We start from the raw sequence: 10,801 nt of genomic DNA, 5'->3' as shown, positions 1-10,801 counted from the left end.
CCCTTGGTTATGCTTGAACCCTGGGTTATGCTTGGACCCCAGGTTATGCTTGGACCCCAGGTTATGCTTGGACCCCTAGGTTATGCTTGGACCCCAGGTTATGCTTGAACCCTAGGTTATGCTTGAACCCTAGGTTATGCTACGACCCTAGGTTATATTAGGACCCTAGGTTATATTAGGACCCTAGGTTATGCATAAACATTCTTACTCAAAGATCTACTCCAACAACACTTTGCCGTCACCATTTTTATTAACTCTAGTTGGGGTCAGCAATAAATTCAAATGGGCAACATGTCTAAACATCAACAGTAAATACAAAAACTCCCGGGCTAAAATGTGAACTCAACTTGAATGGGGGAGCCGAGCAGAATCATTTCAGTTTGAGACAGAAAAAATATTATTTGTTATACATACAAGATACTATCCTGGGTACCAGTCTAGTTGTGCTTACATTCCACACAGTATCCATTTTTCTAATTCTAATATGCCAAACATGGCATGGAGAGTGGAATGTAAGTACAAAACAGGTCTGGATGTCAGGCTAACAGGATACCCACATTTGTCATTTAAAATAAAATGGTCATGGTGGTAAGATTGCTGACAAGTCTTTTAAAACCAGAGATCAAGAAGACACCTGATCCAATGCCTTCAGATGGCCCTAATGAGAGGAAGTCGGTGATACAAAGTTGTATTTCCAGCTGTTTGTCTTTGGTAACTTCAGTCACCTGGTCCCAAATCCCTCCCTAGAACTGCCAACATGGAAAGGTGAGGGCCAAAGGGACGTGGTGGGTAAGTATTAGGGACGGACTGATTGTGTGGTACGTAGGGATTCCTTACAGAGACAGGCTGAATTTGTGTCTCTGGATGTTTCTTCATACTGCACAACTGGCCAAGGCTTTATCGCACAGTGTGATTATGGCTATGTGTCTCCTGATGTTTCTTCAGACTGGTCAACTGGGCAAAGGCTTTATCGCACATGCGGCACTGGAACGGTTTCTCTCCTGTGTGGGTCCGCCTGTGGTTTTTCAGGACATTACTGTCAGCAAATCTCCTCCCGCAGTCAGGGCATTGGTACGGCTTCTCTCCAGTGTGGATTCGCATGTGGCTATTGCAGTGGCCCTTCCTTGTGAATCTCTTGTCACAGTAAGTACAGCAGTAAGGTTTCTCACCAGCATGAATCCGGAGATGAAGTTTTAAACTCCCTGCCAGAGAGAAACTCTTCCCACACTGAGGGCAAAGGTAAGGCCTCTCTCCAGTGTGTTTCCTCTGATGAACAAGTAAGTTACCTTTATTGGAAAAGGTCTTGTCACACTGGGAGCAGTGGACCCGGCTAGGGTGGGTCCGTAGATGATCCTTTAGAAGAGCCTTGGTAGAGAACTTCTCCCCGCAGTGGGGGCATGGAAGAGGGTCTTGATGCCTTTGGATGGGACCCAGCGTCTCCCCCTTGTGGTTCTCCTGGTGATGCCGTTGTAACGTTTTTGTATGACGGAACTTCATCCCGCAAACCAAGCAGTGGTAGGGTTTCTCTTCTGTGTGAGTTCTGATGTGTTTCTTTAAATTTCCACGATCACTGTAACTGTTTCCACACTGAGGGCAAACGTACGGTTTCTCCTCAGAATGAATTCTCAGGTGTCTTTTAAGACTGGCGGCCACAGGGAATCCCCTTCCGCATTCCAAGCACACATGTGGATTCTTCAGAGGATCACTTGGCGGATGTCGTGTTTTTGTGTGTGATTCCAATCTTGCTGCAGTTATGAAGCTCTTCTTACATTGACCACAGCGGTGAGGGTGTTCTGTGTGAAAAACCTCCCGGTGATATTCAAGGCTTTGTTTTCCAATTAATTGCTTCCCACAATCAGAGCAGAGGTAAGGTTTCACTGTGGGGTTCCCTGTGTGTTGTTTAACAGCATGAGATCTCATGTGTTTCTTTAAGTTTCCAGAATCATTGTAGTCTTTCCCACAACGAGGACAAACAAAAGGTTTCTCCCCAGTATGAGTTCTCTGGTGTCTCTTAAGATTGCCGGCCTGCGTGAATCTCTTTCCACATTCAGAGCACATGTACGGTTTCTCTCCAGACAGACACAGTAAATGTGTTTTCAGATTGGTAGCTGTGACAAAATTCTTCCCACAGTGATCACAGATATGTTCAGCATTAGACGAGCTGTGGGGTTTCTCTCCTGTCTGTGTTGTCTTATGTATTATATGGCTACTCTGCCCTGGTGTCTTCCTGCAGTCGTCGAGCCGCACAGACACCCTCTTCAGACTGCACAATAAGGCGCTACCGGGAGAGGCACGACCTGGGGACTCTGGGAGAGGAGAGGGGGGTGGTGGAGGCTTGTCCTGGAAATCATAAAAATAGAGAATCAGTGTGAGAAACACTCTCGTACTTGTCAAGGAATTTTTAAGTCTCAAAAGGTAGCCTAGTGGTTAAGAGCATTGGACCAATAACCAAAAGGTTGCTGGTTCGAATCCTCAAGCCGACTAAAAAGTGAAAAAATCTGTCAATGTGCCCCTAAGCAAGGCACTTAACCCTAATTGCTCATGTTTGGGGCGGCACACAATTGGCCCAGCGCCGTCCGGTTTAGGGTTTGGCCGGGGTTAGGCCGTCATTGCAAATAAGAATTTGTTCTTAAAACTGACTTGCCAAGTTAAATGAAAGTCTCTCTGTATAAGAGCGTCTGCTAAGTGACTAAAATGTTGTTGTTTTTTTAAGTGATCTCAAAGGTCTTTCCTTGATTCCATCATCTTTGATTACTTGGTCTTCTTAAAATACATCGGAGGATAAAGTCCAAGAGGAAAAAACTCAGATATTCTCCTTCAATGCATTTATAGGAGGTCAAGGAACCAAGAAAAGACTGTTGAGAAACAAAACACTTTCTGACTGGGAAATACTCACGTAACTATTCCTCTCTGGAGCTGACTCCGCCTCCAGTCCATTGCAAGGCAACCCAGCTCCTCCCTCTTCATTCCATTCTTCATCGCAGTCGACAGCATCATCATCACATTGGCTGGGATGCAAGGGCGCCGCTGCCAGTCCGTTGCTAGGCAACCAATCCCTGTCCCCCTTGTTGCGTTCTTCATTGCAGTCTACATCGTCGGATTGGCTGGGACTCATGAGTGCACTGCTACCCTCCTCCTGTATCCTCCTGATGTCGTCTTTCAGTTGGACTAACCAAGACATTCCCTGCTCCTCTGATATCATTGACTCCGTATTGTCCCACATTTCCTCCATGACTTTACGCCGTAATAAGCGATGATTCATCCCTTTAACTTCAGAGCCATCTATTCCACAACGTTCACACATGTAGCGTAAATTGTCCTCAGTTAAATTCCATAAACTCTTTTCGATTTCATCCATCAATGTTTCCTTCTCTGAACTGAGTGGATTCATATTGTCCTGCTCGTGTGGCAACAACGACAATGCAGTCAATGGCAGGACTATAGAGTACCTGTAAAAAATATATGTATACATCAAAACACTCATCTGTAATTTCATGTCATTATCAGCTGAAATTTAAAACATATAACCATCCGTTTTAAGATCAGCCTGGAACTTGGCCATTGCTCTGTTAGCATGAGTGAGCTAGCTAGCTAGTTACTGTACTTAGCTATTATATTCATGTTGTGTAGGGGAGCAAATCAGTCGGGACGTAACTAGCAAGCATAATAAACCCAATAGCTGTTGTAGCGTGGACTGTAAGATTGGGTTTATGTTGCAGTCCACGCTACAACAGCTATAGCTAGATAGCTAGCGGTGTACAAAGCAGCTAACGTTAGCGGAGCTAGCTAGATCAGCGTGGGCTAACTTAGCCAGCTATCCATGTGGACCTAGCTAGCTAACGACTACATGGTTCTGGCTATAACTATCTCCAAAGCGAATATAATTTCGCTATATACGCATAGAAATACCTGATTACTCTAAATGTATTTTATTATATGGTCTGTGACTTTCCTTGCGATGTGTTCTGATGTATACCTTTTGACCTCGGGGAGCCTGTCGATGTCATTTCCGGTATGGTAATAAGAAATCCTTCTAAATAAAAGCCCTTATTTCAAGACTTGACATTTCCTCAAACCTTCACACCCACTCCATCCCTTCTCTTTCTTCCGATGAATGATTGGATAAGTTGTACCAGACAGTAGAAGCTAGCTCCTCATTAAATGACCGAACCATGTTAACAACAATCACCTGTTTATTAGGTGGACATGATAAAGGCAACACAAGGAATCATGTGATTAGAGTCAACACTAGTGCACTGCCAGCAGCTGTACCTAGGACCAGGGGTGAAAGGAGACTCAATTTGTTACCGGTATGAGACCTACCATGTTTTTTTACTTGTCTATTCATAGAATGACATATAGATGCATAGATTACACATAGTGAAAACATATTTTTAGAAATGTGTTCAAATTTATTGAAAATTAAATACTGAAATATTTTGTTTACATAAGTATTCATACCCCTGTGTCAATACTTTTTAGAAGCACCTTTGGCAGCGATTACAGCTGTGAGTCTTTCTGGGTAAGTCTCTAAGAGCGTTCCACACCTGGATTGTGCAACATTTGCCCATTATTCTTTTCAAGATTCTTCAAAATCTGTCAAATTGGTTGTTGATCATTGCAAGACAACCATTTTCAGGTCTTGCCATAGATTTTCATATACGTTTAAGTCAAAACTGTAACTCGGTCATTCAGGAACATTCACTGTCTTCTTGGTAAGCAACTCCAGTGTAGATTTGGCCTTGTGTTTTAGGTTACTGTCCCGCTGAAAGGTGAATTCATCTCTCAGTGTCTGGTGGAAAGCGGACTGAACCAGGTTTTCCTCTAGGATTTTGCTGTTGAAATGATTTGCTGTTTATACTCTTGGTCTTTCATTCAACATATTCACTAAATCAAACCTTTTAATTTAAGTAAAATTATTGAAAAAAATACATGTGAAATAAATTAAATAGATATTTTTCTCCGAAACATGTGTGTCACAATTATTGGCACCCTTAGAAATTCTTATGAGTAAAATCTAACTGAAGTATATTCCCATTCATATTTTATGTTTTTAAGTTCACCTGAGTGATTTGGACCACTTAAGTGGTAAGCCATGACTTCCTGTTTCACTGGGGTATAAATATGAGGTGACACACAGGCCAAGTTCCCATAGTCATGCACCACTATGGGAAAGACCCGAGAATACAGTAAAGATGTGCGACAAAAGGTTGAGCTGCACAAATCAGGAAATGGCTATAAGAAAATAGCTCAACGGTTGAAAATGCCCATTTCCACTATCGGCAATAATTTAAGAAGTTTAAAGCAACTGGAGATGTTAACAATCGGCCAGGAAGAGGATGTGTTTCTATATTGACCCCACGCACAGTGAGGAGGATGGTTCGAGTGGCCAAAAAAATCTCCAAGGATCACAACTGGAGAAATGCAGACGTTAGTTGGGTCTTGGGGTCAGAAAGTCTCCAAAACTACGATCAGACGCCACCTACTGTACATAACCACAAGTTGTTTGGCGAGGGTTGCCATGAAAAACCTTTGCTGTCATCGAACAACAAACTTAAGCGTCTACATTTTGCCAAACGTTACTGGAACTTTCAGTGGGACTGGTTCTATGGTCAGATGAGACCAAAATAGAGGGTTTTGGAAACAAACACCAGAGGTGGGTTTGGCGTAGACAGAAAGATAGCCATGCAGAAAAGTACCTCATCCCCACTGTGAAGTATGGTGGTGGATCTTTGATGTTGTGGGGCTGTTTTTCTTCCAAAGGCCTTGGACCACTTGTTAGGATACATATTATCATGGACTCCATCAAGTACCAGCAGATATTAAATCAAAACCTGACTGCCTCTGCTAGGAAGCTTAAACTCTTCCAGCAGGACAATAATCCAAAGCACACCTCAAAATCAACACAAAAATGGTTCACTGACCACAGAATCAAGGTTTTACCATGGCCATCCCAGTCCCCTGACTTAAACCCCATAGAAAACCTGTGGGATGAGCTGAAGAGGAGAGTCCACGAGTGTGGACCTTGGAATCTGAAGGATCTGGAGAGATTCTGTATGGAGGAATGGTCTCAGATCCCTTGTCATGTGTTCTCTAACCTCTTTATGCGTTATAGGAGAAGACTCAGAGCTGTTGCACAAAGTATTGAATGAAGGGGTGCTAATAATTTTGGCACACATATATTTGAGAAAAATATTTGTTTTATGATAAGAATACATTTTTTCTTTCAATTATTTCATTTGAATTAAAGGTGAGATTTTTGTGAATATTTTGAATGAAAGACCAAGAGGATAAACACTTTTTTTTTTTTAATTCACAGCCCGTTTTGCTCATATTTACCAAGGGTTCCAATATTAGTGGAGGGCACTGTAGTTTTCACAGCCATTAAACTCTGTTTTAAAGTCACCATTGGCCTCATGGTGAAATCCCTGAGCGGTTTCCTTCCTCTCCGTCAACTGAGTTAGGAAGGACGCATGTATCTTTGTAGTGACTGGGTGTATTGATAAACCATCCAAAGTGTAACTGATAACTTCACCATGCTCAAAGGGATATTCAATGTCTGCTTTTTGTTTTTGTATTACCCATCTACCAATAGGTGCCCTCCTTTGTGAGGCATTGGAAAACCTTCCTGGTCTTTGTGGTTGAAATTCACTGGTCGACTGAGGGACCTTAAAGATAATTGTATGTGTAGGGTAGAGAGACGAGGTAGTCGGTACCAGAGCATCAGTTCTCGGACCAACAGACTCCCAGACAGCTTCTACCCCCCAAGCCATAAGACCGCTAAATAACCAGATTGCTAAATAGTCAATTAATGGTACCTGAACTATATGCACTGATTCTATCTTGCACTGACCCTATGCACACTCAGTGGACTATATACAGTACCAGTCAAAAGTTTGGACACACCTACTCATTCAAGAGATTAGTTATTTGTACTATTTTCTACATTGTAGAACAATACCCTGACTACATCACTCGCGTCGCGTGCATTGCAAAATAAATGTAGGAATCTATGTTATTCAATTATTGCACCCACACTGCTCGCGTGCGTCAAAGATCGTCTGAGTTGCCAAGGGCTAAAATAGAAGTCATTCCTATTTCTGACGCAGATCGCGCTGCAAGTCCTGCCTCTCCCATCTCCTCATTGGTTTATAGAAGCAGGTACCCACGTGCCATCTCCTCATTGGTTATACCCACGTGGGTGATTGAAAGATAAACTGTTGCCGGTTGTCATGGTAATGCTATGAAAGTTTAGATGCCAATCACCATATAAGTTAAACATTGAAAAATCCAGGAAGGAGGAGAGATGACTAGAAACGATTCGATTGACTGTTTTTATGTGTGGATTAATTGTCGGAGTAGAGGACCTTGTGCATTTCAGGTAAAATAACAACCTAATGTTTATATCCCAGGACAAATTAGCTAGCAACAGCAAGCTAGCTAAATAGGACAAATTATCTAGCAAGTGCAAGCCAAATTGCCATAAATGTTTAATGCTTTTCGACCTGTCCCCAAATGAATGTCATTGGTTCAGAGTTTGTTTTGATATTTTAACCTGATTGTCGTGATCGCATTTGGTGTAGGGGGACAAAATAAATGTATGCACGATGGCGCATGTGCGCAGCCGGTTTGGGTTCCGTGTAATAGTGAAGACATCAAACTATGGAATAAAACATATAGAATCATGTAGTAACCCCCAAAAAAACTGTTAAACAAACCAAAATATATTTTAGATTTTTCAAAGTAGCCACCCTTTGCCAAGATGACAGCTTTGTACTCTTGGTATTCTCTCAACCAGCTTCATGAGGTAGTCACCTGGAATGCATTTCAATTAACAGTCCTTGTTAAAAGTTAATTTGTGGAATTTCTTTCCTTCTTAATGCGTTTGAGCCAATCAGTTGTGTTGTGACAAGGTAGGGGTGGTATACAGAAGATAGCACTATTTGGTAAAAGGCCAAGTCCATATTATGGCAAGAACAGCTCAATTAAGCAAAGAGAAACGACAGTCCATCATTACTTTAAGACATCAAGGTCAGTCAATACGGAAAATGTCAAGAACTTTGTTTCTTCAAGTGCAGTCGCAAAAACCATCAAGCGCTATGATGAAACTGGCTCTCATGAGGACCGCCACAGGAAAGGAAGACCCAGAGTTATCTCTACTGCAGAAGATGCGTTCATTAGAGTTAACCGCACCTCAGATTGCAGCCCAAATCAATACTTCGTTGAGTTAAAGTAACAGACACATCTCAACATCAACTGTTCAGAGGAGACTGCGTGAATCAGGCCTTCATGGTGAAATTGCTTCAAAGAAACCACTACTAAAGGACACCAATAAGAAGAAGAGACTTGCTTGGGCCAAGAAACACAAGCAATAGACATTAGACTGGTTGAAATCTGTCCTTTAGACTGATGAGTCCAAATTTGCGATTTTTGGTTCCAACCGCCTTGTCTTTGTGAGAGGCAGAGTAGGTGAACGGATGATCTCTGCATGTGTGGTTCCCACCGTGAAGCATGGAGAAGGAGGTGTGATGGTGCTTTGCTGGTGACACTGTCAGGGATTTATTTAGAATTCAAGGCACACTTAACCAGCATGGCTACCACAGCATTCTGCAGCGATACGCTATCCCATCTGGTTTGCGCTTAGTGGAACTATCATTTGTTTTTCAACAGGACAATGACCCAACACACCTCCAGGCTGTATGGGGGCTATTTGACCAAGAAGGAGAGTGAGGGAGTGCTGCATCAGATGACCTGGCCTCCACAATCACCCAACCTCAACCCATTTGAGATGCTTTGTAATGAGTTGGACCGCAGAGTGAAGGAAAAGCAGCCAACAAGTGCTCAGCATTTGTGGGAACTTTTTATTTATTTTATTTATTTCACCTTTATTTAACCAGGTAGGCAAGTTGAGAACAAGTTCTCATTTACAATTGCGACCTGGCCAAGATAAAGCAAAGCAGTTCGACACATACAACAACACAGAGTTACACATGGAGTAAAACAAACATACAGTCAATAATACGGTAGAAAAATAAGTCTATATACAATGTGAGCAAATGAGGTGAGGTAAGGGAGGTAAAGGCAAAAAAGGCCATGGTTGCAAAGTAAATACAATATAGCAAGTAAAACACTGGAATGGTAGATTTGCAGTGGAAGAAAGTGCAAAGTGGAAATATAAATAATGGGGTGCAAAGGAGCTAAATAAATAAATACAGTAGGGGAAGGGGTAGTTGTTTGGGCTAATTATAGATGGGCTATGTACAGGTGCAGTGATCTGTGAGCTGCTCTGACAGCTGGTGCTTAAAGCTAGTGAGGGAGATAAGTGTTTCCAGTTTCAGAGATTTTTGTAGTTCGTTCCAGTCATTGGCAGCAGAGAACTGGAAGGAGAGACGGCCAAAGGAGGAATTGGCTTTGGGGGTGACCAGAGAGATATACCTGCTGGAGCGCGTGCTACAGGTGGGTGCTGCTATGGTGACCAGTGAGCGGAGATAAGGAGGGACTTTACCTAGCAGGGTCTTGTAGATGACCTGGAGCCAGTGGGTTTGGCGACGAGTATGAAGCGAGGGCCAGCCAACGAGAGCGTACAGGTCGCAGTGGTGGGTAGTATATGGGGCTTTGGTGACAAAATAGATGGCACTGTGATAGACTGCATCCAGTTTATTGAGTAGGGTATTGGAGGATATTTTGTAAATGACATCGCCGAAGTCGAGGATCGGTAGGATGGTCAGTTTTGCGAGGGTATGTTTGGCAGCATGAGTGAAGGATGCTTTGTTGTGAAATAGGAAGCCAATTCTAGATTTAACTTTGGATTGGAGATGTTTGATGTGAGTCTGGAAGGAGAGCTTACAGTCTAACCAGACACCTAGGTATTTGTAGTTGTCCACATATTCTAAGTCAGAACCGTCCAGAGTAGTGATGCTGGACGGGCGGGCAGGTGCAGGCAGCGATCGGTTGAAGAGCATGCATTTAGTTTTACTTGTATTTAAGAGCAGTTGGAGGCCACGGAAGGAGAGTTGTATGGCATTGAAGCTCGTCTGGAGGGTAGTTAACACAGTGTCCAAAGAAGGGCCAGAAGTATACAGAATGGTGTCATCTGCGTAGAGGTGGATCAGAGACTCACCAGCAGCAAGAGCGACATCATTGATGTATACAGACAAAAGAGTTGGCCCAAGAATTGAACCCTGTGGCACCCCCATATAGACTACCAGAGGCCCGGACAACAGGCCATCCGATTTGACACATTGAACTCTATCAGAGAAGTAGTTGGTGAACCAGGCGAGGCAGTCATTTGAGAAACCAAGGCTATTGAGTCTGCCGCTGAGGATGTGGCGATTGACAGGGTCGAAAGCATTGGCCAGGTTAATGAATACGGCAGCACAGTATTGTTTCTTATCGATGGCGGTTACGATATCGTTTAGGACCTTGAGCGTGGCTGAGGTGCACCCATGACCAGCTCTGAAACCAGATTGCATAGCGGAGAAGGTGCGGTGGGATTTGAAATGGTCGGTAATCTGTTTGTTGACTTGGCTTTCGAAGACCTTAGAAAGGCAGGGTAGGATAGATATAGGTCTGTAGCAGTTTGGGTCAAGAGTGTCCCCTCCTTTGAAGAGGGGGATGACAGCAGCTGCTTTCCAATCTTTTGGAATCTCAGACGACACGAAAGAGAGGTTGAACAGGCTAGTAATAGGGGTTACAACAATTTTGGCAGATCATTTTAGAAAGAAAGGGTGTTGGACTGTTGGAAAAGCATTCCAGGTGAAGCTTGTTGAGAGAATGCCAAGAGTGTGCAAAGCTGTCATCA

The 10,801-nt window shown here is 43.1% G+C and overlaps 1 non-coding gene across 1 annotated transcript; it reads right to left on the bottom strand.

Moving 5' to 3' along the window:
- Positions 1–231: 231 nt before the first annotated feature.
- LOC106564113 (uncharacterized) lies at positions 232–4,028 on the bottom strand. Its single transcript, XR_014379591.1, has 3 exons — positions 3,977–4,028; positions 2,897–3,449; positions 232–2,340 (listed from the first exon to the last, which is right to left on the bottom strand). It is a non-coding gene; the product is annotated as an uncharacterized LOC106564113 (transcript).
- Positions 4,029–10,801: the final 6,773 nt, after the last annotated feature.

Source organism: Salmo salar, chromosome 12, assembly GCF_965601325.2.
Source record: "Salmo salar chromosome 12, fSalSal1, whole genome shotgun sequence".
Classification (NCBI taxonomy): domain Eukaryota; kingdom Metazoa; phylum Chordata; class Actinopteri; order Salmoniformes; family Salmonidae; genus Salmo; species Salmo salar.
This window is presented reverse-complemented; position numbering and strand designations above follow the sequence as displayed.